Raw genomic sequence first — 26,940 nt, forward strand, 5'->3', positions numbered from 1 at the left:
CTGCAAATATAGAACAGCGGTCGCAACGGTGATCTATACAGTTACAGATTATGTCAATAACGTCACAGGAGGTGACACGGCATCAGTGAGACTGATACTGGAATACTGCCTTCAGCTTTGGTGTCCTCAGTTTAAAAAGATGTTGTGAAATTGGAGCTGGGGCAGAAAGAGCCACCAAATGTTGTGAGGTCTGGAGGAAAATGCCTTCTAGTGAGCTACTGAAAGAGCTCAACCTGTTTAGCTTATCAAAAGAAGATTGAAAGGTGACTTCATTGAAGTGTTGAAGTGCCTTAATGGAGAGAAAAGATTGGATATTAAAGGACTCTTTAAAATAGCAGAGAAAGGAATAACAAGACCCAATGGCTGGAAGGTGAAAAGAGACAAATTCATATTACAACTAAGGCACAAATATTCAACAGCGAGGATGATTCACCACAGGAACAAGCTACCAAGGAAAGTGGTGGATTCTCCATCTCCTGATGTCATTTCATGAAGACTCGATGCCTTTCTGGAATGTCTTTGCCCCCAAAGTAGCTCTTGTGTCCTACAGAAGGCCTGTGATATGCAGGGGGTCAGATTAGATGCTCTAATGGTCTCTTCTGGCCATAAAGTCGACTAATTTCTGAAAAACTGAGTGTAGCATTGGGAGCAGCATCTGATGTTTCCCTGTCTAGCCGGCTTGCTGCCTAGAACGAACGCTCGAGTGGGGTGATCCACAGGGAGTAGCTCAAACCTCCAAAGTGCCTGGCCAGGGGCAGGACATTAGCCCAGCAAGGGAGGGGTGTGGCAGTGACATCACAAAGGCCTTTTGCAAGACCTCAGACTATTGGTCAAAGGTGTTGGGGGGAGGTGGTGACCTCACAGAGAGATGCTGACATCAGCCTGGCAGGACAGGGGCGAGGGGCCAGGGACAACTCAGAGACCCCTGTGGCTTTGCTGCAGCAAGTCTCCTTCTCCAGGTCTCTCTCTGAGGACTGAGAGAGTATTCGGGTTCATGGACGTGAGCGCCAGGAGGAACCTCTTTCGAGTTTTCTCCTTCCCTTTTAGTGATTTTACTAGAAAACAGCCGTCCCTGTTTAGAAGGAAAGAGACTCCTCGAGGGAAGGGGTGTCATGGGGTGTCACAGTTCAGATGCCGGTGGCCCCCCCATGTATGGAAGTTCCCGCCCCCTGCTCTGTGTTCGCAGGGCCGGAGAGCAGCATTCCACGGCAGTGATTTGCTCCTGGCTGCCGGAGCAGAGCAGCAGGCTCAGCTGCGAGAACTTCTGGGAGCTACGAAAGGGGAGGGGCCCAGCCTCTGTAGCAGGAATGCAGGTCAGGTGAGTTCACGGTGGGCATTGTGGGATACTGGCAGAGGTCAGTTATGGTGATTTAATGACCAGCAGCATTTACACTGGCACTCTGTCACTGTAAGTTTGCTGCAAAAAGCTCTAGGCCTCTCATCGAAGTGGTTTTATTTTGTCACCAAAACAGGGCAGGTTTGTCGCCAGACGTGGCATTGCAGTGTGTACACCAGCAACACCAAGCTGCCGACCGAGGGAGCGTTGTGTGTTCTTCACACACCTGAGCAATATATTTCTGCTGAAACAACTTTGTAGTGCAGACCTGGCCAAAGATTCACTCACACACACAGCTTGCAAGGAAAACGTCACCTGCTCCTCTGCTTTGCAGAATCCGAACACAAGGAAAGCTTGTCAGGTCCTGGTGGAGATGGCAGGGAGTCAGGTGTGGGCAGACACTATATCTTACACCCAGGCAGGCACCATGGCTAAGCTGGCTAAAGCCCCTGCCTTGTAAACAGGTGATCCTGGGTTCTACTCCCAGTGGTGGCTTTGGGGGCACCTGGTATTGGCTACTGTCAGAGGACAAGATTCAGAGCTAGATGGGCCTTTGGTCTAGCCTAGTGTGGTTTTTCTCATGGTTTAAATTACACTCACGGGCACTGATGATAGAGTTACTGAAAGTTTGGGAGTTAGGCGCTGATAGATCAGTGGTCCAAGCCCCTTGTAGACACCCCCGCTCCCTCTGGGACAGGGGCAGGTCTGAGCTCTCGCACCCAAGGCTCATTGTGGCTGCCAGAACCTGTGAGTGGCTCATTTGGTTTGCACCCTGGGTTGAGTCCTGCTTTGTGCACCGTGTCTGAGAATGAAAATCCTAAACCGCCCTTTGAAATGACGAATGCAGCAGGACGTGTCATTGTCCCTGCCCCAAAGCAGACAGACCAATGGAGAAATGCCGTCGAGTCCAAGGTAATACTTCACTGCGGTTTTACCATTTCCACTTGCTAAACTCCCTCCTATCTGCCCAGCCCAGGTGTCCTCTGCCTCAGCTGCTGCTCCCGGCCTGCTCTAGAGTCAAACATGCAGGGCCCCCAGGGGAACAGAGGCTGGGACAGGGCAGCAGCCTGGGCTGGGCTGGGCAGATGCTGGGAGTTCTCGTTCCCTGAGAACTGGCCTGGCTCCCTTCTCAACAGCAAACATATCAATTCCACACACCCTCCCCAGAAAAATCAGCCTGGAGCCAAGGGCAGCAGGGGACGATTCCCTCGAGTTCCCACCGAGGCAGGAGAGAACCCAGGGCCTTTCTAGCAGAGCTTATGGAACTGACGTGGGGAAACCAGCCTTTAATAACAGGCAGTTCATGTTTAAGCTCAGTGTTTGTAACAATTTTTACAACCTTAAATCACCCTTCAATCGCAGTGTCACTATCCATAACATTGCTTCAGCCTTATAGGTTCCCAAGTGCAAAACTAAACATCTCTTCAAACACAAGAGAGTGCAGATCAGTCCGTGTTCAGAGTCATCCCACATAAAAGAATCATGTGGTGGTACATATTGGCCTCATCATGTGGCTGTTGCCTTTCCCTCCGCTCTGTTAAGTTTTGGTATTTTGAACAGAAACTTTCTTCCCTCAGGAGAGACCTGGGAACCAAGGCTGCCAGACAAACACCTTTAAGAGGAGGCGTAACCTGTCAAAAAATGATCTCCCTCCTTCAGTTCAGTGACAGCCTGAAATGTTACTTATCCCGGCAGAGCCGGAGGATTGAAAGCAGCTACATCAAATCCCTGTGTAGCTAGCAGGAATGAACACAAACACTCCCTGGTATCTGAAGAGATGTTTAGTTTTACCCTTGGTAAACTAGAAGTCTAAAGGGAAGGAAGGTGGTGCCATAATAAAGAGTGAAACACAAAACAATTATCATAGTTATGCCCATAGTGACTGCAAAATATTTCTATATTCTTCTTCTTATCAGTGTATTATTTTTTCTGGCGACTATACATTGACTATACCTTGACCAAGAAATTTGAATCTTGATAAAATAATCGACTACCCCTGGTTACGGCAATGGACTTGATACGCACTCGGGCGTCCCTACACAGGTTCAGGAACTAACAACAGAGGCTGCCTTTTAGCCATAGCTTTTAATCAGGGCAATACCTTGATCCTGTGAAATCATTTCCCTGCCGGAGTCCATCCCCCACATTCCTTAGGGCATTGGGCCACCATGTGGACGTTTCATTTCCCTCCTCAATTTCACACAGAGACACAATTTCCCTTGCACAGATCCATGAACAGCAAAACCTCCCTGTGTCTCTTGTCTGAGCCAGGGCATTCGATTCCATTGAAACCTTCTCTCCTGCAATGGCAATGGTCATGCAGACGGGACGAGGCCACCTTCACCTCTGACAGTGAGATATTGGATCAGCTCTTTCTTTACGCTGCTGCTGTTAGTCCATGAAACACCTGGGATGGATGCAAGGCTGAGTTCATGCACCAACCCCCTGAAACATTTCAGTGCCCCAGAGAAATCCTGACTCCGGCTATTGACATGATCTGGTGGAGATTCGAATAGGAACGGGACGGTCTGAATTGTCAGTGTGGGGAATGAACAACAATCTATAGCAATGTCGTTAACCACAAACACACTCTAATCATGCTCCAGCCGGAAGGGAAATGGGCAGGAACTCTTGTTGTTCAGCCATGGACACACTTACACTAATGCACAGCCAGGAGTGTGCTGGGGGAGCTGGTCTGAGCAATGGGAAGTGACAATTCAGTGAGAACAGAATCATTGTGTAGTGAAGCACCTATACATCAAGTAGTTGTGGCCAAGTGGTTAAGGTGATGGACTAGAAATCCACTGGGGTCTCCCCAGGCAAGTTTGAATCCTGCCAACTACGGAAGCATCAGTGTATTGTCACTGCTCTTGTTGTAGTGCCTGAGCATCCACAGAGCCAGACCTGGTCTCTCTGAGGCTGCCTACACTTAAAATGCTGCTGTGACACTGCTACAGCACTGTGGAGTAGACAGTTGCTACAGTGATTGGAGGGGTTTTCCATCCTTGTAATAGCTACATTGACAGAACAATCTTTCCTTTCATTTAGCACTATCTAACCATGGCTTAGGGCAGCTTAATTATACTGATTCCAGGGTTTTTCACACCCTGAAAGACGTACTTCTTAGAGGGGTTATCCCATCACCCTCCCATTCCCTGGTCCTTCTCGCATGACCTGAGAGCAGCAATACCCGCAGTTCAAGAGGTGCAAACAATTCAATGTTTATGGGGTGAATTTCCAGCAAGCAATGATTCCAATTTCCTTCCTCGGTATTGCCCTTCCCAGCTCTCACACCACAGAGGCTTATCTGTGTCCCTGTTCCCATTCCCTCCTCCTATTCCCCCCCCTTAGCAAAACATAACTCCAATTCCCCTACCCCCATTCCCATTCCGCCCTTATTCCCCCCCCTTACTTCCTGATTGACTGCAGACTATTTAGTAAAACTGGAGTTCTGCTTAGCTATACCTTAACCAATCATTTTACTGAAATGTAACTAACCAATCCCAACATACTGTAACATGATTATCTATCCAGTTATACCGCACCACCTGAATTGCTTTACAGCCAACAAATTAATTATCCAGCAGACAGAAACAATCACAGAACCAGACAGAGATTATGCAGACAAGCAATAGGAAAGTGGAGACTACAGTGATAGAACAACAAAGAAATGAGGATTTCAGGCCCCAGCTATTGATAAGTGAGTTGTTGCCAGACAGGATGCTATCATGGTAGAGGTTGTGGATGCTGGTTGCTTAACTCTCTGGCCCCCAGGGCAGGATTTTGAGGGTCTCAGAATGCCAGCACCCATCTTTTGTTCGCTTAAAACGTGAGCAGGGAGATTCCAACACCGCAGAACTCATGGAACTCCAGGGAACGTGTAACTTTAGGTCCGGGTGAGTGTGCCTAAAAATCAGCTGTGCTGGAGAAGGGCTCTAGGAGTTCAAAGAGATGTGCCATCTTGGCCTCCCTAAAGAGTGTCATCAAATATTAATGAAAACTAGGGTTGATAAGTCACATTCTTTGTAGCGTTAGGCTTGTGGACTGGTCCAAAGTGCCAGTTTTAAGACTCTTTTTTCCTCTCTCTTGGGTGTTCTGGTTTCTGCATAGAGACGTGGTTTCAAATCCCACTCCTGACATGACCATTTTCTTTTATCTGGAGAAAATGGCCTCACTTCAATCTCCTTTGCAACAATAGGACACCATTTGTTTAGCTTTTCTATTCCAGTAGTTGTGAGAGAAGTTCCAAACTAGGGGGAAACAGGGCCTTTTCTCTCGACCGATCAATTTTTGTCTTCCTTCATTCCAAGCCATTTTCTCAGATACAGCCGTATTTCCCACACTTTTTTGTTCAGCGTTCTTTGCTTTTATGAAATTTTAGGGTCATCATTTAATTGCCACACACCTGTACTTATGAAGTGAAGTGAAACACAATATTTTTTGGATATTCTTGCAGAAGAGATTTGCTTTCTGACCTGGAATTGAACAGGGGCTACCCAAGGGGGACAATGCTACTCCCTTTTCTTGCCTCATCCGAAAAAACATACATCCCCGATGCCCTTTGTTTCCTTGCCCTTTTTAGGGTGAATTTACACTTCTCAGAAGTAGAATCCTTTACAAAACCACTCAAAATCTCAGCAGTGTCGTAAGCAATGGCTTCCGGAAACGTGCCCAGCTTTTCTTTAATTTGGTGACACAGGGCCAGGCAAGGGACTGGATACAGGCCTGGATCAGAATCTTCGTTACCAGAGCTAGAATTTCTATTTAAAAAGAGCTATTTTTCTACAGCTATTAGATTTCCAACATTGATTTCATTTTATACACATTTTGAGCAACTATTAAGGATAAATTGAACAAAAATACCACTTCTCTTTCCTCAACATCTGCATCATGAAGGGGAGCATTCCGAATAGGAAAGATCTTCTGTGGGGCATGGGTTACAAAAATGCTTTGGGAACCAAATACATGGGCATTTTGCCAAGTTAAAAATCACTTAATGTGGAATTCTCTCCCCAAATCATCTGAGAAAATACTGACTTAAATAATTGAACTCCACTGTGATCATATCCACTTCCCTCAGTTACTTGGGGTTCTGCTGTTGTTCACCATTTCCAAATGGAGATTTTAAATCACTGCTGTTTCTTTGTTAGCATGTGCAGTAAATTGGAGCGTTCTCCACTGTTGACAGAACTGCACTTGAACTTTCTCCGTGTCATCATGGAGGGGTGGGGAAAAAGCAAAGCTGAAGTGACAAATGAGGACTTTAGGAAATGGTCATTTGTCTTCAATTCTCCAAGAAATCTGAGCTACGTCCTATCGAACTGAACTAATATCCAATTGGGTAAGCAAACAGCCTTCAGGAAAGAGAGAAACCCACATTACAGAGAGACAGAATACATGACAATGAAATTATCAAGAGAAATTCCAGAGCAGGTTACATCTGATTATTTAGAATCAGGACAAGAGATTCTCCCATCACATTCTCCTCTGATCCATCCAAAGCAGCTTCACTCAGCACTCTCTCAATAGTCAGTTATGTTATTTGCAAAATTGTAAGTATCCCAGCATCCCCATAATGGGGGACAAAATAGTCCTCTTGCCAGAAGTGGCTTTACCAGTAGATGAAACCTGGAATTTAAACGCCAAATAATCACACTATGTTTGGGATCCATTTAAATTCCCCTTCCAGGTCTTTGACACTTTCATCTCCAGTCATAGCGACTCTGATATAGGAGGAAAGAAATCAAAGCATCATCGCCAAGCACAGACAGCTGAGAACTCTTCCTCATATGACATTTTGAGAAGTGGAGGGATAGAATGTGATGAAAATAAACTCTGCACAGAGAAGCCAAAATGTAACAGTTCTGGAATGATGGGGAAGGAGGGATTCTCTGAACCACCCCATCTCCTTCCAGTGTCACAGAGGCTGAAATGACACTTTTTCCCCCTGCTCATCTTTATTTAACTATAACATGAAAAATTCCCAATGTAACTGCTCTTCAGCACAACCCAGAGCAACGTGAGAACAACTGGCACGGATACAATCTGTATCACTGGCGACTCTAACAATCACTTTGCAATAGGAGCAATGGTATAAATGTGACGCTCCCTGGTTCCTCATAAGAAGGGCACACTCCAGTTACTTGTGGGATAATTGAGTTGATAGAAAGGACACATGGGCCCACCTCAAAAGAAGGCAAACTACAAAAGGCATAAATGGGCCACTCATCTGGCCAAGCTGAGGGATAACAGTGCTGCAAACAGTTCAAACAGATTTAAAAAGTTACTATATGGGAATCAGGAAAAGTATTAAAGAAAAAAAATTGATAGCCCTGGAGGGTTTTATGGTGTTCATTGCCCTTGCAGATTCTCTGATGGCTAATATGGGCTGAGTGCCAAGAGAAGGTTTTCCCACACTCACGGCATTCGTAGGGCCTGTCCCCCGTGTGGATTCTCTGATGTCTAGAAAGGTGTGAGCTGCTAGTGAAGGTTTTCCCACACTCACGGCATTTGTAGGGCCTGTCCCCTGTGTGGATTCTCTGATGAACAGAAAGGACTGATCTTTCAGTGAAGCTTTTCCCACACTCACGGCATTTGTAGGGCCTGTCCCCTGTGTGGATTCTCTGATGTTTAGAAAGGTCTGAGCTGCGATTGAAGGTTTTCCCACACTCACGGCATTTGTAGGGCCTCTCCCCTGTGTGGATTCTCTGATGTCTAGAAAGGGCTGATCTTTGAGTGAAGTTTTTCCCACACTCACTGCATTCATAGGGCCTCTTCTCTGTGTGGATTCTCTGATGAACAGAAAGGGCTGAGCTGGTAGTGAAGGTTTTCCCACACTCACTGCATTTGTAGGGCCTGTCCCCTGTGTGGATTCTCTGATGTTCAGAAAGGTTTGAGCTGCGATTGAAGGTTTTCCCACACTCATGGCATTCGTAGGGCCTTTCCCCCATGTGGATTCTCTGATGAACAGAAAGGGCTGCTCTTTGAGTGAAGGTTTTCCCACACTCACTGCATTTGTAGGGCCTTTCCCCCGTGTGGATTCTCTGATGAACAGAAAGGGCTGCTCTTTGAGTGAAGCTTTTCCCACACTCACGGCATTCGTAGGGCCTTTCCCCCGTGTGGATTCTCTGATGAACAGAAAGGTTTGATATTTGAGTGAAGGTTTTCCCACACTCACGGCATTCGTAGGGCCTCTCCCCTGTGTGGATTCTCTGATGATCAAGAAGGGCTGAGTAGTCACGTAAGTTTTTTCCACACTCTGTGCATGTATTTTTTCTCTTTCCAATGATGATTTCCTGCTTTGTTGTGGTTTCCTTGAGGTCCTTCTGAGTTCCCTGAGAGGAAATACGTTTACCCATTTTCACCCCCGGCTGGTTTCCTTGTTCTCTTTCTGGTCTGTGCTGAATCTCACAGGATTTTTCCTCCTCATGACTCCTGGACACATGGCTTTTTGATCTTTGCAATAATGCTCTGTGTTTATCCACTTGCTGAACATTTTTCTGCTGAGAATTCTGCTCCTCTTTCTCACATGCCATTGCATCACCTGCTGTGAAAAAGACAGAAACATCAAACAGGGATGAAAAGTGAAAAGCCAAAACAAACTAAGTGCTGGAGGGAGGTCAAATAAAAATCACAAACTGAACTCCCCCATACTCTTCCCCAAAACAGGAGTGAGGAGGGGATCAATCTGGCTTTCAAATGCCATCCAAATACGCAGGGGGAAGGGAGGAAGCTACTGCCTGGTGTCTGCTAGAATCTATGGGAAGCCATGAGCTATAGTTACCCTGAGGATATGACCCCTGCTGGCAACAATAATGAACTGAGAAACCTCTCAAGGGCTTTGTAGGGCATCCCAGATGTTTCCTTCAGGCACTTTCACACTCAGAGTTGGTTTAATGTTTCCTCACCTCTGCAGAGAGAACTCATGGTCTGTTTTCCTTCTGAACCCTGCAGGTCTGAGACCCATGGCTCTTCCCCTTGTTCCAGCTGGGAGATCACATCAGGTTTGGAAAATGGAAACCCTGCTCAGATGAAAGAAAACAAAGGAGTTCCGTTGATTTCATAAAACTTTGTCATAAAAAACATTCTATTAATTTAACTTTAATATTTAGTGTGACCCGGTGTGCCTGGGCTAGTCCTCACTGAAAATGCCAAGACCAGGGCAGGCTGAAAAAGGGAGAGCAGAGGCTCCCCAAACTGGTGGTTAACACAGAAGTTAAACTCACCGACCAGTCACCAACTGTGCTTCTGATCCCCCACACTGGTTATCGAGAAACTGAAAAAAGAAATCACACGGCCCCCTTTATTGCATGCCAGTTCTCTGACTCCTAATCAGCACCTAGGTCCAGCACAGTGAGAGGTTATTTAAAAACTCTGCTCACATAAACAAAGTGTTCTTCTGACCCCAGAGTCAGTCACATTACCAGGTCAGTATAGGTTTGGATCTTACTCAAAATAGTACGATGCCAGCCAATCATTGGCATCTAAACTAAAGGTTTATAAGCAAGAAAGCATCTGAACTAAAGGTTTATTATAAAAGAAAGAAAGAAAGAAAAAGGGAGTTGTTAAATGGGAAAGCAGTCAGACACATTCAGAAATCTATACATCTGGTTCTTAGCAGTATTGGTGAGTTTCTGGCTTGAAAGGCTCTCTGGTACACATCCACATTATTCAGTCCTTTGTTCAAGCCTTCAGTTTGTAGAGAAGTTGCTCCAGAGGTAGGAAGAGGAATTGAAGACAAAATGGAGATGATGCAGCTGCCCTTTATATTTCTTTTGCCAAGTGGCTTCTAATTCCTGGGTCCCAAACACAAGCTTCACAGCACATGGCATGGAAAAGCCTTGGAGTTCTCAGTACACAGTGTGATACAGCCTGGCCAGAGGGCAGCAGGAGAGGGTTAGAAGGGAGCCTTATTCCCTGCAGAGGGAAGAAAGTTTGCTATAGATTAACTAGAACACCTGAAGCCAATTAGAGCACCTGCAGTCAGTCACCTGATAAAGACCCTTGCTCCAATCAGACAGGGAAGGAGTTGGAGCAGAGGGGATTGGTATTGGAGCAGAGAACAGTTTGAAGGGAAGCAGAGGAAAGTTTGGAGAAGTGCTGCAGTGGGCTAAGAAGTCCAAGACCCCAGGTAAGGGGCACCTGGCTTGTACAGAGGGAGGGCAGGAAGCCCCCACAAGCTGAAGGGTAGGAGCGGGAAGTAGCCCAGGGGAAGGAACCATCAGTTCAAGTGGTTCACCACTATCCTCAGGGCCCCTGGGCTGGGACCTGGAGTAGAGGGTGGGCCCAGGTCCATCCCTCTCCACTCCCCTCCTCTAGGACACTAGTGGGGCAGTTAATATTCCAATTCAGGGGCAAGAAATGGTGCTGACCCCCCCCCCCTCCCCCAAAGAAGAGAAAGCAGGAGACCCATCATAATAGTGCCGGCAATTTGCCACAACAGGCATAACCCTGCATGTCTTGCTGACTCAATAGGCGTATCCCCTTAATCCTTTCAATGGGTTCATTGTATGGCTGATGACTCTGGCTGGGCCATCGAACAGGCTGGGCAGGGCTGATGCCAATATATCTGGGGGTGTCACTCAGAAACAATGCACAAGTCTGGAATACAGATATACCCTACATATCTGTAACTCACAATACAAAGATAGAAACAAGATTATCATACGTGGAAACTCATAACATTTTCACTGACTCCTTACATGGCATATATAGCACAATTCATTGCAATTTCATCATATTGGTATTGTGATGCAGCAGGAGAGTGTTAGCAGGGAGCCTTATTCCCTGCAAGGGGAGGAAGGTTTGCTACAAATTAACTGGAGCACCTGAAGCCAATTAGAGCACCAGCAGTCAGGTGATAAAAAACCCTGCTTCAGCCAGACAGTGTGGGGAGTTGGAGTAGGAAGGTTTGGTTGGAGCAGAGAGCAGTTTTGAAGAGAGACAAAAGGAAAGTTTGGAGGAGTGCTGCGGTGGGCTGAGAAATCCAAAAACCCTAGGTAAGGGGCACCTGGCTTGTGTAGAAGGAGGGCAAGAAGCCCCTCCACAAGCTGAAGGGCAGGAGAGGGAAGTAGCCATGGGGAAGGAACCGCCAGTACAAGTGGTTCACCACTAACCTCAGGGCCCCTGGGTTGGGACCTGGAGAAGAGGGCGGGCCCAGGTCCCTCCCTCTCCACTCCCCTCCTCAAGGACACTAGTGGGGTAATTAAAATACCGATTAGGAGGCAAGCAATGGCGCCCTGAACCTTCCCCAAAGAAGAGAAAGTACGAGACCCAGCATAACAGTACTGGCAATTTGCCACAGTATTTATAATAAAATAATAATAATATAGAGTGTCTCTCAATTCCATACAGTGTCACTTAATAAACCAGTCAATTCCCAGGACCGGTTCCTCAGGTGTTTGAAGATGCCGAACACCTTGCTTGTGAGGGAATAGAATACCCACATATATGTTGGGAACACACAGACACTGTGCTAGTCTGTTCCCCTATGTTCACTCTTCTAGAAAATTATGATCAATTTTGTTCATAGTATGTGTCAGGGCTGAATCCCCACTCTGTCACTCCGAGTGCAGAAAGTGGGGGCCCGACAGGATTCTACAGATTAATTTGTGCCACTCTAGGCTTGTATTAAAACCCCCAAAGTTACAGCTTTTCTCTGACCTTGGCTTGGTAAATGCTGCCACCACTCAAATGCAAAACCCCCCCAAACCCTTGGACCCAGGAAGGAGCACTTGAGAATTCTTCCCTCTGGGGCACCCTCAAGCCCTTTCACCTCCCCTCTGGGAAAGAGCTGAGAAAGAAAACAAAGGAAATTAGCTGTGGCTACCAGCTAATCAAACAACACACACAAACTTCTTAGGACACCAAAAATCCAATCCTGTTCTTAAAAGAGGTAAATTTTAGTAAAACTGAAAAGGAAAACAATACATCTGGAACTTAGGCTTCTGCTAGATCTTAAAAGAAAATGTTTGTAAGCACCCAAAATAGCTTTCTTGGGGGTTCAGCTTAAAGCTTACAAGCAAACAAAAGCATCTGGGATAGCACCGAGTAGATCCAAAAGCCAAAATAAAAAATAAACCTGATTGTGTCTGTCTAAACATTCCCTGGCCAAATCATTTCTTCTAGGTATGGAAGATGAATTTTCATACCAGCTTCAAGCCATAAACAGCATTGCTACTCCGTGTCGCCTTCTCCGGAGAACAACAGACAAAGGGAAAGTTACTTTCCCATTTAACAAAGTTCTAGCCTTTCCATTGGCTCTTTTGGTCAGGTCCCCAATACTTTTTTTTTTTTAAACCCTGTTGGCTTGTTAACCCTTTAGAGATAAAGCAAGCAGAGAACTCGCACCAACAGGGATTTTACAGCCAACTGGCTGGCTGGGTGTTTATAAAAGGGAGATCCCTCCCCTCCCCTTCATTTATCACTGTAGGGCTTGTGAGGTACCATTTGAAAAGACATAATCCACTGAATAGCCTCCTGTTACAATACAAGCAGCAAAGAATCCTGTGGCACCTTATAGACTAACAGACAATTAGCAGCATGAGCTTTCGTGGGTGAATACCCACTTCTTCGGATGCAAGTAGTGGAAATTTCCAGGGGCAGGTATATATATGCAAGCAAGAAGCAAGCTAGAGATAACGGGGTTAGTTCAATCAGGGAGGATGAGGCCCTATTCTAGCAGTAGAGGTGTGAAAACCAAGGGAGGAGAAACTGGTTCTGTAGTTGGCAAGCCATTCACAGTCTTTGTTTAATCCTGAGCTGATGGTGTCAAATTTGCAGATGAACTGAAGCTCAGCAGTTTCTCTTTGAAGTCTGGTCCTGAAGTTTTTTTGCTGCAGGATGGCCACCTTAAGATCTGCTAGTGTGTGTCCAGGGAGGTTGAAGTGTTCTCCTACAGGTTTTTGAATATTGCCATTCCTAACATCTGATTTGTGTCCATTTATCCTTTTCCTTAGAGACTGTCCAGTTTGGCCGATGTACATAGCAGAGGGGCATTGCTGGCATATGATGGCATATATTACATTGGTGGACGTGCAGGTGAATGAACCGGTGATGGTGTGGCTGATCTGGTTAGGTCCTGTGATGGTGTCACTGGTGTAGATATGTGGGCAGAGCTGGCATCAAGGTTTGTTGCATGGATTGGTTCCTGAGCTAGAGTTACTATGGTGCGGTGTGCAGTTACTGGTGAGAATATGCTTCAGGTTGGCAGGTTGTTTGTGGGCGAGGACTGGCCTGCCATCCAAGGCCTGTGAAAGTGTGGGATCATTGTCCAGGATGGGTTGTAGATCCCTGATGAGGCATTGGAGGGGTTTTAGTTGGGGACTGTATGTGATGGCCAGTGGAGTCCTGTTGGTTTCTTTCTTGGGTTTGTCTTGCAGTAGGAGGCTTCTGGGGACACGTCTGGCTCTGTTGATCTGTTTCCTTATTTCCTCTTGCGGGTACTGTAGTTTTGAGAATGCTTGGTGGAGATTTAGTAGGTGTTGGTCTCTGTCTGAGGGGTTAGAGCAGATGCGGTTGTACCTCAGTGCTTGGCTGTAGACAATGGATCTTGTGGTGTGTCCGGGATGGAAGCTGGAGGCATGAAGGTAGGCATAGCGGTCGGTAGGTTTTCGGTATAAGGTGGTGTTAATGTGACCATCACTTATTTGCACCGTGGTGTCTAGAAAGTGGACCTCCCGTGTAGATTGGTCCAGGCTGAGGTTGATGATGGGGTGAAAGCTGTTGAAATCTTGGTGGAATTTTTCCAGAGTCTGCTTCCCATGGGTCCAGATGATGAAGATGTCATCAATGTAGCATAGGTAGAGAAGGGGCGTGAGTGGACGGGAACTGAGGAAGCGTTGTTCCAGATCGGCCATAAAAATATTGGCATATTGTGGGGCCATGCGGGTGCCCATAGCTGTGCCACTGATCTGGAGATATATATTGTCATCAAATTTGAAATAGTTGTGTGTGAGGATAAAGGCACAGAGCTCAGCAACCAGTTGTGCTGTGGCATCATCAGGGATACTGCTCCTGACAGCTTGTATTCCATCTGTGTGTGGGATGTTTGTGTAGAGAGCCTCTACATCCATGGTGGCTAGGATGGTGTTTTCTGGAAGGTCACCAATGCATTGTAGTTTCCTCAGGAAATCAGTGGTGTCACGGAGATAGCTGGGAGTGCTGGTGGCATAGGGTCTGAGTAGAGAGTCCACATATCCAGACAGTCCTTCAGTGAGAGTGCCAATGCCCGAGATGATGAGGCGTCCAGGATTTCCGGGTTTGTGGATCTTGGGTAGTAGATAGAATAACCCTGGTCGGGGCTCTAAGGGTATGTTGATTTGTTCCGGTGTTAGCGTAGGGAGCGTCCTGAGTAGATGATGCAGTTTCTTAGTGTATTCCTCAGTGGGATCTGAGGGAAGTGGCCTGTAGAATTTGGTATTGGAGAGTTGTCTGGTGGCCTCCTTTTGGTAGTCAGACCTGTTCATGACTACAGCACCTCCTTTATCAGCCTCTTTGATTATAATGTCAGGATGGTTTCTGAGGCTGTGGATGGCATTGCGTTCTGCACGACTTAGGTTATGAGGCAAGCGATGTTGTTTTTCCACAATTTCTGCCTGTGCACGTCGGCGGAAGCATTCAATGTATAGGTCCAGACTGTCATTTCGACCCTCAGGAGGAGTCCATGTGGAGTTCTTCTTCTTGTGCTGTTGGTGGGAGGGTAACTGTGTATCAGTGTGTTGTTCAGTGTTGTCCTGAAAGTATTCTTTGAGTCGGAGACGGCGAAAGTAGGCTTCCAGATCGCCGCAGAACTGTATCATGTTGGTGGGGGTGGCAGGGCAGAAAGAGAGTCCCCGAAATAGGACAGACTTTTCTTCTGGGCTGAGTGTGTGGTTGGATAGATTGACGATATTGTTGGGTGGGTTAGGGGTACCACAGTTGTGGCCCCACGTAGCAGGTAGGAGTTTAGACAGCTTACAGTCCTTTTTCCTTTGTAGAAAGGAGAAGTGAGTAATGTAGATCTCCTGTCTTATTTTAGTGAAGTCCGTTTGTATGGATAAATGGACACAAATCAGATATTAGGAATGGCAATATTCAAAAACCTGTAGGAGAACACTTCAACCTCCCTGGACACACAATAGCAGATCTTAAGGTGGCCATCCTGCAGCAAAAAAACTTCAGGACCAGACTTCAAAGAGAAACTGCTGAGCTTCAGTTCATCTGCAAATTTGACACCATCAGCTCAGGATTAAACAAAGACTGTGAATGGCTTGCCAACTACAGAACCAGTTTCTCCTCCCTTGGTTTTCACACCTCTACTGCTAGAACAGGGCCTCATCCTCCCTGATTGAACTAACCTCGTTATCTCTAGCTTGCTTCTTGCTTGCTTATATATACCTGCCCCTGGAAATTTCCACTACTTGCATCCGAAGAAGTGGGTATTCACCCACGAAAGCTCATGCTGCTAATTGTCTGTTAGTCTATAAGGTGCCACAGGATTCTTTGCTCCTTTTACAGATCCAGACTAACACGGCTACCCCTCTGATACTCCTGTTACAATGTGTAGTAACATTGTATGGAAAGTGATGAGATTTTACGGTATGATATTACTGAAAAAGCTGCAACCCTAACCTTAAGTTCCTCAGAGACAGCAAGGCAAACAGCTGGTCAAATAGCCATTCTCCACCAGGGGGAAGTTGTGAAGAAGACATTTACATTCCATCACAGGGACACTTGAAGCTCGTATCTATGACAGCCTGTCACCATGACTCAGCTGAGAACTGAAGTGGTTTCTAGTACAAAGGACTGAATTATAAAAAGAGGTGAGGAAAATGCATGAGACTCTCTCTCTCCCCCTTTCGCTCTGCTCATGACAACTCCTGAAGAACTGAATGTGGGCAGCAGGGGCAGGTTAGGGGGAGTCCTGGCTGAAAGGAAAACCAGCCTGTCTCAGCACATGGTGAGAGAAACATTTGTTTTAAATCCCTTTTAGCTTGTTAGGTTAAACATTAGTTTGTGTTTTATCTTTGCATTTCTTTCATAAACAATTCTGGCTTTTATGCCTCATTACTTGTAGTCACTTCAAATCTTTTTTTTCGGTAGTTAAAAATTTTGTTTCCTTTTTTTATCAAACCAGTGTGTTTGGATTAAAGTGTGTTGGAAACTCCATTTGGAATAACAAGGCTGGTGCATGTCATTTTCCACTGATGAAACAACAGATTTCATATGAGCTCCCATTGTTCAGGAGTGTGCTGGACAGTGTGCTGTGCTTCTGGGAGACATCCCAGGCCTGGTCTACACTAGGACTTTAAGTCGAATTTAGCAGCGTTAATTCGAACTAACCGCTCAACCGTCCACACCAGGAAGCCATTTAATTCGAACTAGAGGGCTCTTTAGTTCGAATTTGGTACTCCACCCCGACAGGTGGAGTAACGCTAAATTCGAACTGGCTAGCTCGAATTAGGCTAGGTGTGGATGCAAATCGAACTTAGTAGCTCCGGGAGCTATCCCACACTGCACCACTCTGACGCTCTGGACAGCAGTCCGAGCTTCGATGCTCTGACCAGCCACACAGGAAACGACCCGGGAAAATTTGAATTCCTTTTCCTTTCTGGACAGTTAGAATCTCATTTCATGGTTGGACATCGGGGCGAGCTCAGCAGCACCGGCAGCGATGCAGAGCTCTCCAGCAGAGCAGTTCATGTAATATCTGAATAGAAAGAGGGACCCAGCATAGACTGACCGGGAACTTTTCGATCTGATCGGTGTGTGGGGCGAGGAGTCTGTGCTTTTGGAGCTGCGCTCCAACAAACTTAATGCAAAGACCTACGAGAAGGTCTCCAGAGCCATGATCCAGACAGAGGATACAGCCGTCATGCAACGCAGCGCCGCGTGAAAACAAAGGACCCCAGACAAGGCTACCAAAAAATCAAAGCGGCAAACGGACGCTACGGAGCCTGCCAGCACTGCCCCACCAGTGACCATGGACTCTGACGATGGGACAGTGTCGACGGACAGTTCCTCGGAGATGTTCACGGACGGGGAAGATGAAGGAAGTGTTTGTGGAGGATGAGGCAGGCGACAGCGCTTACAACGCTGGCTTCCCCGACAGCCAGGATCTATTCATCACCGTCACGGAGATCCCCTACCAACCCTCCCCGGCCATGAACCCGGATCCTGAATCAGGGGAAGGATCAGTCGGTAAGTGCTTTAACCATGTTAACTTTTATTCTTAATATAACAGGAATCTTAAGTGTGTGAAAAGGAGGTCTCTCTATATATGGGGATAGAACAGAAATCATCCAGGGAGATCTCAACGAAGCTCTCCTTCCGTTAATCGGAAAGCATCAGCAGGAGGTTCCTGGGGAGAGCTGCCTTATTGGGTGCTCCGTGGTAGCACACTTTTCCGCGCGAGGCTTTCATGAATTACTCATGGAGCACTGCCTCCCCGAGCACGGCTGCATCGGGCCCTGGTTCATGCTAGCTTTCACGCAGCATGCGTTCTCTATCTCCTTCAGTGACCGTCCTCAGGGTGATCTCGCTCGGAGACTCCTGCATCTAATTAGGGGAATTAATGTAATTTTACGCCTGGCCCAAAGTATTTTTAAAAAATCTACGGACAGACGGCATAGCACAGACTCAGCACGCAGCTGCGTGACGAGCGTAACGGAAAGCCAAAGAATATAATGGACGCTCATGGAGGGAGGGGGGAATGAGGACGCAAGGTATCCCACAGTTCCTGCTGTCTCCGAAAAGTATTTGCATTCTTGGATGAGCTCCAAATGCTTCTAGGGTCAAACACAGTGTCCGCGGTGGGTCAGGGCATAGTTCTGCAATTTGCGCGCACCCCCCACCCACCCCCAGAAGTGAAAGGGAAAAGTGAAAGGGAAAACAACCATCGCTGCTGTCATGCAAAAGCAAAAGCATGCTGCTGTGCAGCGCTGCTGGCCCGCCTCTGTCAGCGGCATCTAGTACACATATGGTGACATACACAAAATCCAAAACAGGCTCCATGGTTGCCACGCTATGGCGTATGCCAGGGCAATTCATGGAAAACGTGCTCAAAATGATTGTCTGCCGTTGCTTTCCCGGAGGAAGGAATGAATGGCGACATTTACCCAGAATCCACCGCAAAAATGATTTGTGCCCCAGCAGGCACAGGGCTCTCAACCAAGAATTCACACAGACAGCCTAGACTCAGTTAATTGTTCGCAAAAATGTATATTTGCAAGGAATTCACTCCCTGTTTCCCATCTCACAGCTTCCACTGTCTCCAGACCTGCCACAGCATCCCCCTCGCAGAGGCTTGGCAAGATTAGGCGGCGAAAAAAAAAGACAAGGGACAAGATGTTCGAGGAACGTATGGGCTGCTACCTAGCCGAGGCGGACCAGCAGATACAGTGGAGGGAGACCGTCTCTCTGTACCAGCGCTCACACAGTGAACGGGAGGAGAGGTGGCGTGAGGAAGACAAGCAGGCGACTCAAACAATGCTTGGACTAGTGAGGGAGCAAACGGACACGCTCAGGCGCCTTGTGGATGTTCTGCAGGACCGCAGGAGGACAGAGCCCCCCTGCAGTGTATCTGCAACCGCCCTCCCCCGCCACAAAGTCCCATATCCCCCTCACCCAAAGTAACCAGGAGGAGGGGCGGCCGGGGACGTGAATACTGTCACAGCACCACAGCACAGTGCTCAAGTACCCAAAAGCTCTCATACCCTACATTTGCCGAAGTCCTTTACTTACAGACTCACAGTAGTCCCAATCCCAGTCCCATCCCCTAACTGTCTACGTAATTAATAAAAATGCTTTGCTGTTAATTACTGTTTCCGTTATGTTTTTTCAAAGGATACTGTGTTCGAATGGGGGGCGTGGGGAAGGGGGTGGTTAATTGCATAGGACAGTCACCTTTCCCAGGGTACAGACACGGGGGCAGGATCAGCAGCGGGTCACACACACGGTGCAGTCAGTAGGCACCCTGGTCGGTATGGGAGGTGGTTTCCAGGATCTGTGTGGGTGGGGGAGATGTGACTTTGCAGCAGGGGAGGGCGGTTACAGATCTTATACAGCGGTCCTTGTCCTGGACCGCTGAGTCACGCAGCTGAGGAATCTGTATCCGTCCTCCTCCAGCACAAGGTCACATATCCGCCCGCAGACAGAATTCCATAAAGAGGGATGGCAGGCTCCGTTGAAAGAAGCATTCCGGCACTGCGGACCGCTCTAGGAGCAGGAGCCTGTCATTCCTTGAGTTTAGAGGCGGTCTTTACATCACCGCACACCCTACCCAGCACAGTCTGCGTCCCAGTTTCAACCCTTTCACGAAAAGTCATGAATAAAGAAACCTTTGTTAAGTAATAATGGGACATGTATTTTATTTTTACACATGTGCTGGAAGTGGGGGTAACGGGGTGAACGGGGTATGTAACCGAAGAGGAGACTCAACAGTAACTGGGTAAAGAAACAGGGGCAGGTTCAGCTTCTCTGTCAAGAAAATGAACAGTCACAGGTCTCGCTGCTCGCTGGTGTTTGAAGAGTTCCTTGTCGCTGTCCCAGGCGCCTGTATAGGGCTTCATGAGCAAGTGCATTAGCGGGCAGGCTGGGTCCCCGAGGATGACTATAGGCATCTGCACATCCACAACACTTATTTCGAGGTCCGGGAAGAAACTACCTTCCTGCAGGCGTCTGAACAGCCCACAGTTCCTGAAAACACACGCATCATGAACCTTGCCCGGCCACCCGACGTTCATGTTGGTAAAACGTCCCCTACGGTCCCCCGGTGCTTGCAGCACCATTGAAAAGTAGCCCAATTTCTCAGCAGCTGACTGTGGAAGAGGTGGACGATAAAGTGCGAGGAGGAGAAAACGGCGATGATCGCAGCGGGCTCCATGCTTGCAGTGCTGTGGCGTCCGCGCTGTCACTGACCAGAAAAGTGCACGAACAGATTGCCCGCAGGCGCTTTCAAGGAGGGAGGGAGGGAGGTTGTGATTGACGGTTCAATGACGACACTTACCCAAAACCACCCTCGACACATTTCTCCCCCCAGCAGGCATTGGGGGCTCTACCCAGCATTCAAATGGGCAGCGGGGACTGCGGGAACTGTGGGATAGCTTCCCACAGTGCACCGCTTCCAAAGTCGACGCTGGCCCCGTGAATGTGGACTCAGAAATTCGAATTAGTGTATTTAGTATGGATACACAAATTCGACTTCATAAGGTCGAATCCACAAATTCGAACTAAGTTGATTCGAAATAGTCTTGTAGTGTAGACAAGGCCCCAGACAACTTGGTGTTAGCTCTGCCTCGCCTGCTTGATGGCCCACTAAGGACGATCAGCTATTCAACTGACCCATTGAGAGAAGGCAGATACGCCTTGTAACTCAGCAAAGTATGCAGGGACTTGCCCATGTGACTCCAGACTCCATTTTGCTGTCATTTTCAACAGTAAGAACAAAGAGGTTCTTACACCTCGAAAAGCCTATAAAAGGCTGATGCCTCATCTCCATGTTGTTTTCAATCCTGCTTCTTACCTCTGGAGGAACTTTGCTACAAACTGAAGCTTTGAACAAAGGACTGACTGACCCATCCCAGAGGAGGATGTACTCCAGAGACTTGATTTGAACCTGCAATTTACTCCATCACTGCTACAAGCCTGAACTAAGAACTTTGCCATTACTGCATGTAATTGATTCCATTTAACCAATTCTAGCTCTCATCTCTATGTTTTTCCTTTTATGAAGAAACCTTTAGACTCTAAAGGATTGGCAACAGCGTGATTTGTGGGTAAGATCTGATGTGTATATTGACCTGGGTCTGGGGCTTGATTCCTTGGGATCGATCGAGAGAACCTTTTTCTTGTATTGGGGTGTTGGTTTTCATAACCATTCATCCCCAGGACGAGTGGCACTGGTGGTGATACTGGAAGACTGGAGTGTCTAAGGGAATTGCTTGTGTGACTTGTGGTTAACCAGTGAGGTGAAACCAAAGTCCTCTTTGTCTGGCTGGTTTCGTTTGCCTTAGAGGTGGAAAAATCCCAGCCTTGGGCTGTAACTGCCCTGTTTTAAGCGATTTGTCACTCTCAGTTGGGTCCCATCAGAACCGCATCGTCACAAGTATCATCTGCAAACTTTGCCACCTCACTGTTTACCCCTTTCTCCAGATCATTTATGAATACGTTGAATTGGATTGGTCCTAGGACTGACCCTTGGGGAACACCACTAGTTACTCCTCTCCATTCTGAAAATTTACCATTTATTCCTGCCCTTTGTTCCCTGTCTTTTAACCAGTTCTCAATCCATGAAAAGATTTTCCCTCTTATCCCATGATAACAATTTATGTAAGAGCCTTTGGTGAGGGACCTTGTCAAAGGCTTTCTGGAAATCTAAGTACACTATGTCCACTGGATTCCCCCTTGTCCACATGTTTGTTGACACCTTCAAAGAACTCTAATAGATTAGTAAGACATGATTTCCCTTTACAGAAACCATAATGACTTTTGCTCAACAATTTTTGTTCTTCTATGTGCCTGACAATTTTATTCCTTTACTATTGTTTCAACTAATTTGCCTGGTACAGACGTTAGACTTACCAGTCTGCAACTGCCAGGATCGCCTCTAGAGCCCTTTTTAAATATTGGCGTTACATTAGCTAACTTCCAGTCATTGGGTACAGAAGCCGATTTAAAGGACAGGTTACAAACCATAGCTAATAGTTCCTCAATTTCACATTTGAGTTCCTTCAGAACTCTTGGTAAATACCATCTGGTTCCGGTGACTTGTTACAGTTAAGTTTATCAAGTAGTTCCAAAACCTGCTCTAGTGACACTTCAATCTGTGGCAGTTCCTCAGATTTGTCACCCACAAATGGTTTGGGAATCTCACCAACATCCTCAGCCATGAAGACTGAAGCAAAGAATCCATTTAGTTTCTCCGCAATGACTTTATCGTCTTTAAGGGCTCCTTTCGTATCTCAATCGTCCAGTGGCCCCAGGTCTGTTTAGCAGGCTTCCTGCTTTTGTTATTACCTTTTGAGTTTTTGGCTAGCCCCTTCTTCAAACTCCTCTTTGGCTTTTCTTATTACATTTTTACACTTAATTTGGTAGTGTTTATGCTCCTTTCTATGTACCTCACTAGGATTTGACTTCCACTTTTTAAAAGATGCCTTTTTATCTCTCACTGCTTCTTTTACATGGTCGTTAAGCCACGGTGACTCTTTTTTAGTTCTTTTGCTGTGTTTTTTAATTTGGGGTATATATTTAATTTGGGCCTCTAATATTGTGTTTTTGAAAAGTGTCCATGCAGCTTGCAGGGATTTCACTCTAGTCATTGTACCTTTTAATTTCTGTTTAACTAACCCCCTCATTTTTGCACAGTTCCCCTTCCTGAAAATAAATGCCAGTGTTGAGCTGTTCTTCCCACCACAGGAATGTTAAATGTTGTTATATTATGGTCACTATTTCCAAGCGGTCCTGTTATAGTTAGCCCTTGGACTAGATCCTGCGCTCCACTCAGCACTAAATCGAGAGTTGCTTCTCCTATTGCAGGTTCTTGTACCAGCTGCTCCAAGAAACAGTCATTTAAAGTATCCAGAAATTTTGTCTCTGCATTTTGTCCTGAGGTGACATGTACCCAGTCAATATGGGGATAATTGAAATCTCCCATTATTATGGATTTCTTTATTTTGATAGCCTCTCTAATCTCTCTTCGCATTTCATCCTCACTATCACTGTCTTTGACAGGTGGTCGATAACAGAGCCCTATTGTTATATTCTTATTAGAGCATGGAATTACTATCCATAGAGATTCTATGGAACATGTGGTTTCATTTAAGATTTTTTACTTCATTTGAGTTTACATTTTCTTTAACATACAGTGCCACTCCCCTCCCCACCCCCCGAGTATGACCTGCTCTGTCCTTCCGATATATTTTGTACCCTGGAATGACTGTGTCCCATTGATTGTCCTCACTCCACCAGATTTCTGTGATGCCTATTATGTCAATATCCTCCTTTAACAAGAGGCACTCTAATTCACCCATCTTATTATTTAGACTTCTGGAATTTGTGTACAAGCACTTGAAAAACTTGCCACTGTTTATTTGTCTGCCCTTTTCTGATGTGTCAGATTCTTGTGTGTGTGAATGCTTCTCGTCTGATCTGGCCCCTACTTTATCCTCTTCCAGCCTCTCTTCCTGACTAAAACTAGAAAATCTCTATCACTAGACTCCCCTCTAAGACAAGTCTCTGTCCAATCCACGAGCTCCTCTGCAGCCATTGGCTTTTCCCCATTCTCTTAGTTTAAAAACTGCTCTGCAACCTTTTTCATATTAAGTGCCAGCAGTCTGGTTCCACGTTGGTTTAGGTGGAGCCCATCCTTCCTGTATAGGCCCCCCATCCCCAAAGTTTCCCCAGGTCCTAATCAATCTAAACGCCTCCTCTCTACACCATCATCTCATCCACGCATTGAGACTCTGAAGCTCTGCCTGCCTACCTGGCCCTGTGCGTGGAAGCTTTTCTGAGAATGCCACCATAGAGGTCCCAGATTTCAGTCTCTTTCCTCGCAGACTAAATTTGGCCTCCAGGACGTCTCACCTACCGTTCCTTATGTCATTGGTGCCTACATGTACCACGACCACCGGCTCCTCCCCAGCACTACACATAAATCTATCTAGATGCCTCGAGAAATCAGCAACCTTTGCACCAGGCAGGCAAGTCACCATACGGTTCTCCCAGTCATCACAAACCCAGCTATCCTTGTTTCTAATGATCAAATCTCCCATTACTAACAGCTGCCTTTTCTTACTGCCTGGGGTTCCCTCCCCAGAGAGGTAACCTCAGTGCAAGAGGTTACCCCAACACCATCTGGGAGGAGGGTCCCAACTACGGGAAGGTTTCCCTCTGCTCCCATTGACAGCTCTCCTTCCCTGGGCCTTTCCTCCTCCTCAACAGCGCAGTGGCTGTCTGACCAGAGGTGGGAGAAATCTACAAGTGTCCCGGAAAGCCTCATCAACATACTTCTCTGCCTCCCTTAGCGTCTCCAGTTCCATCACCCTGGCGTCCAAAGCCTCCACGCGGTCTCTGAGGGCCAGGAGCTCCTTGCACCGAATGCAGACGTAAGCCACCCGCCCACAGGGCAGGTAATCATACATGCTATATTGAGAGCAATAAACAGGATAGCAATAAACAGGCTAGCCCCCACTCTGCTGCTGGGCTTCTGCCTGCATTCTCTCTTACAGCCACCTAGGTTAACAGGGTTTTTGTTTCAATCAAGAAGTTTGTATTATAGCTTAAGTGTTTTAAAGAATGGCAAGAGTACCTCGCCCCCTTCCCACTCCCCTTCCAAACTCCCTAACAAAACTCCCCGTTTGCAGCCCTGTTTGAAAAGCTCCCTGCTTTACAAAGCACTCCCCTATCACATACCCCCCAGCCCCTGCTTGAGCCAATCAGGATAGGGGGTTGGGAGCACCCCCAGTACCCCAGCCCACCCTCCCAGCCCTAGACCTGACTCCTGCATCCCCTCCCACATAACGAGCCCTCACCCCCCCTGCTCTGACTCCTGCACCCCCCCCACACATCCACAACCGCACCCTGAGCACCAAATGGGAGCTCCTGCACACCCCCCTCTACATTGCCACCTGCACCCCTCACACCACATGGGAGCTGCCCCAGGTAAGCACTTCACACCCCAACCTCCTGCCCCAACCCTGAGCCCCCTCCTGCATCCTAAAATCTGGCCAGACCCTGCACCCCAATCTCCAGCTGCTCCTGCACCCCAACTCCCTCCCAGACCCTGCACCCCCAGCCCTGACTCCTGCCCCCTGAACACCCTGCCCTCCCTGACCCTTGCATCCCCTCACACCCCCAGCCCTTACTCCTTCACCCCTCTCAAACACACCCCAGTTCCCTGCCCTCCCTGATTCCTGCAGCCACCCATAACCACTTATCCCCCACCCCCTGCCACCACACACACACCCCAAGCCCTGACTCCTGCACCCTTCCCACACAGCCTCCTGCCCACCCTGACTCCTGCCCCCCCACATCCCCAGCTGCATTGCTCGCATGAAACAGGAGCTGCTCCAGGTAAGTGCTCCACACCCCAATCCCCTGCCCCAACCCTCAGCCCCCTCCCACACCCTAACTCCTGGCCAGACCCTGCACTCCAACATTTTTAATTTTTAATAAAGGGCTCTTATCCAAAGCACTTTAAAATAGTTAGCTAACGGCACAAACAGTACATGGAAAGATCGTTAAGTGGTGCACCAAGACTCTCAGTCATTTTCAAGTGGTCTGTGGAAAAATCGGTTAGATGACAAAAACAATCAATGTACCTCACTTTATTTTCATTTACTTCCTATTACTTATAGGAGAAGGAAGGAAAAAAAAGAATGAAAAATGGGGGTGGGAGGGAAATGAGAGAATGTTCTTTTTGTTGCTTATGTCCCAAGGAGGGACCCCTAAAATGGAGCTGAGCACAGGGCCCCACTAACGCTAAATCCGCCACTGAGCTTCCTTCTCTGGATACCCCCAGCCAGCATTCAAGGATGAACGGACTGTCTGTGTGATAAGTAACCTGGATCAGCAGCTGACTCCAGCAGCCTGCTCGTTACACCCCAAGCATAATTGTGGTCTGGGTGGAGAAGGCTCATGGTTTGAGAGATCAGGAGTAGGAAGCTTCTGCTGATTATGCTGCACCTAACCCTCAGTTTTACTTGAGCAAACAGGAGCTATTTGACACTGTGCAATACGGCTCCTGTGCTCTGTTCCCAAAGTGTTCTGCAGCAGGGGAGGGTCCCTGGTAGCTTGTGTGCTACTGGCATATTGGGGTGATGCTGAAACAGGGCAGAGTAGAGGTGGCATTGGGGGGTGGCATGAACCATCTTTCTTCTTTTCCCCTTCCAAGAACCAAGGGGACAGGAACCCTTACCCAGCGAGGTCACATTCTCATAGTTCTCCTGCATGACATCCCTGTAGAGGGCTCTCTGAGCGGGGTCCAGCAGAGCCCACTCTTCCCTGGTGAAATACACAGCCACCTCCTCGAAGGTCACCGGCCCCTGAAAGAGCAAGAGTCCAACACTCAGTACCTGCTGCCCCACTCACAGCCTGCCTATACATGGGGGACAGGAGCCAAACAGAAACTCTGGGTGGATTGCAGTCAGAGTCCCACCCCCACCCTGCTCAGAGCATCCAGGAAACACCAGCAGGAGGGGATGAAGCGAGAGCCCCTCCTCTCTCCCAGCAGAGCCATCACACACCTACTAGCCACTGACTGACACAGGAGATAGGGCTCCTAGCAGGGTCCAGGGACAGCTCCCTGGTAGGAAGCCCAACAACCTCCCCATTCTGAAGAGCTGGATGTGAAGGGAGGGGAATCTCCCCTAAGCCTCACTGGTGGGTGCCCCCTTCATATCTCACAGCAGCCGCTGGTTAGTCAGGTCGGGCTCCAGCACTATGAGTCTGGTCAGTTTTCCCAGCCCCATGCAGCTGGGTTATTTTCAGCTCCACAAACTAGAGCATTTCCACCGCCGAACCTCCTGGGTCTGTTCCTAGAATCTAGGCCACATATTAAATAACTCCCAGTAGGTTTAGCACACCCCTGTCCTCCTCCCTTTCTTCACCCTGTGCATTTCCTGCAAACC

At 47.5% G+C, this 26,940-nt stretch overlaps 1 long non-coding RNA gene across 1 annotated transcript; it reads right to left on the minus strand.

Moving 5' to 3' along the window:
• Positions 1–8,822: 8,822 nt before the first annotated feature.
• LOC123357207 lies at positions 8,823–26,270 on the minus strand. The gene is made up of 3 exons (XR_006575523.1): positions 26,229–26,270; positions 9,244–9,357; positions 8,823–8,882 (listed from the first exon to the last, which is right to left on the minus strand). It is a non-coding gene; the product is annotated as an uncharacterized LOC123357207 (long non-coding RNA).
• Positions 26,271–26,940: the final 670 nt, after the last annotated feature.

This window comes from Mauremys mutica, unplaced genomic scaffold (assembly GCF_020497125.1).
Source record: "Mauremys mutica isolate MM-2020 ecotype Southern unplaced genomic scaffold, ASM2049712v1 000383F_np12_subseq_1:169594_obj, whole genome shotgun sequence".
In the NCBI taxonomy this organism is placed as follows: domain Eukaryota; kingdom Metazoa; phylum Chordata; order Testudines; family Geoemydidae; genus Mauremys; species Mauremys mutica.